This window comes from Arachis stenosperma, chromosome 5, assembly GCF_014773155.1.
Source record: "Arachis stenosperma cultivar V10309 chromosome 5, arast.V10309.gnm1.PFL2, whole genome shotgun sequence".
Taxonomy (NCBI): domain Eukaryota; kingdom Viridiplantae; phylum Streptophyta; class Magnoliopsida; order Fabales; family Fabaceae; genus Arachis; species Arachis stenosperma.
Window position 1 is genome coordinate 15,533,531 of NC_080381.1, and position 2,630 is coordinate 15,536,160.

Here is a 2,630-nt window from a genome sequence, read left to right on the forward strand (position 1 = left end):
CATTGGAGCTTCATCCCATGTAATTAATTTGGCCTTAGCTTAGATATTACCCTTGAAAGAGGACTTCCCTGTTTAATGCTACACAAAGAATCCTCATTTATGGCAAAAGAAATTTTAAACCTTGAATGTGCAGTTCTTCCATTAGGCAACAAAAGTGTAGCAATCCCACTCGAAGCAACATTTAAAACTATACCTCCTTTAGACCTAATTGAGCATGATATAGTTGACCATAAAAATGTTTTTCCACAACCACCTTGATCGTATAAGAAGAAAAGTCTACCCATATTACCGCTAACAGCACTAATTATTTGATCGTATGCGAATTTCTGCTCATTAGTTAGCCTTTTTAAATACCCACTTAGTTCATTCGCAAGAGCATTAACATCAAAATAATTGAAACAATTGACTATTACGACTTATATATATATACTAATTACAAACGATATGAATTTTTAATGGAAATACTTGATACTAATAGAAAAAAATTATATAAATAAAAATTATTTAATTTCAATTTCAATTTCATATAACAAAATAGTGGTTTTCAAAAATTATCGAATCTTTTTTTGACATATGTATTATACCATACGTATAAATTATACGGGTTATTATATAAATTCATATATATGTATAACAAAATAGTTTAATATTATATATTTTCTACATTAATTATATGTCAATATTTTAAAAAAAGAGATAAAAGAAGAGCTATATAAATATGTATAATATTATTGTTATATATGAAGCAGTTTTATATTGCTTTAGTTATAGAGACTTACTATAATTATATAAAATTTAATTTGAGAAAATAATTTTCCTTGCCATAAATAATATACTAAAACTGTTAGTATATTATCTTCTTTATGGTTAATTGAATTTATCAATGATTTTTTCGTATAAATCGTTATTACCCAATTTTTAATAATTACTTAATATACAAAATTTGAAATTGGAAATTATTATTACTAATTCAATTAACTGGTTAATTGAGTAATAATTGTCAAATTATTAAGGTGAAAAATCATTGATTTACTCAATTGATTTTCATATATTATTTATATTTCAAGTAATAATTTGAAATTATATTATTTACCCAGTTAATAATACTATTATTAAAAATTATATTTTGCATTGATTTTTAAATCAATTATTAAATAATTATTTTTGTTAAGATAATTGTTTATAAATTATTTTAAATTATATTTTGTTAAGATATAATTATTTAGATTATTACTCATGACACGGATATAATTTCATTTTATACCAATTAATTAATTATAATTATATGACACGGGTGTAATTTCAATTTTATCTACGAATTATTTTCCGTAATAACATACAACATATTATTTACCGTGATAATTTAATTTGATTGATTTCTAATTATTTACGTACATAAATGATTAAAATATATAACATAAATATCGTAATTATTATAATTCTATGATATAATTATAATTAACATATTTTATCATAATTAAATATTGATTTGATATAATTATAATGAAAATACTTTCCCAAAATAATATAATCTACTATTATTCATCCACTCATTATTTGAAAATAAACCTTAATATGATTTTTTACATCTCCACTATGAGAAATAACTACTTAGATATACCAAATAATATGTAACATATTACTACTTGTATAAGTTAAGGCACAAAGACAGGATTTAATTAAGGTGATTAAAACTTTCACCAAACAGAATATGACCTCAATCGAATAAAAAAAGGTACTCGATTTTGCATTAATTAGCTAGTCAAAGAAATAACATATTCATTCATTATTCATGTTTCATTATATTTTTTAAATAATATATAGAAAACATATATCTTGTGTATAAAAATGTGACTATTAGTAATTTTATTAATAAACCTTTTTTTAAACTATTACTAATTTCAATTTTAATAGAAAATATGAGAAAATAATTTCGCTTGCCATAAATAATATACTAAAACTGTTAGTATATTATCTTCTATATGGTTAATTGAATTTATCAATGATTTTTCTGTGTAAATCGTTATTACCCAGTTTTTAATAACTACTTAATATACAAAATTTGAAATTGGAAATTGTTATTACTAATTCAATTAACTGGTTAATTGAATAATAATTGTCAAATTATTAAGGTGCAAAATCATTGATTTACTCAATAGATTTTCATATATTATTTATATTTCAAGTAATAATTTAAAATTATATTATTTACCCAGTTAATAATACTATTATTAATAATTATTTTTTGCATTGATTTTTAAATCAATTATTAAATAATTATTTTTGTTAAGATAATTATTTATAAATTATTTCAAATTATATTTTGTTAAGATATAATTATTTAGATTATTACTCATGGTACGGGTATAATTTCATTTTATACCAATTAATCAATTATAATTATATGACACGGGTGTAATTTTAATTTTATCCACTGATTATTGGTAAATAAATTTTATTCCAATTATAAATAAAATCTGTTTTTATTGACAAATAAATTGTCTTTAGGTCAACAATTTAATATATATGTAGGTTCATTTTTTGTCAAATATAATGAAAATACAAATAAAGAAATAAAGGATAAAAATAAACTTAATAATATCTTACACTACTTCATTTTATTAAATTAT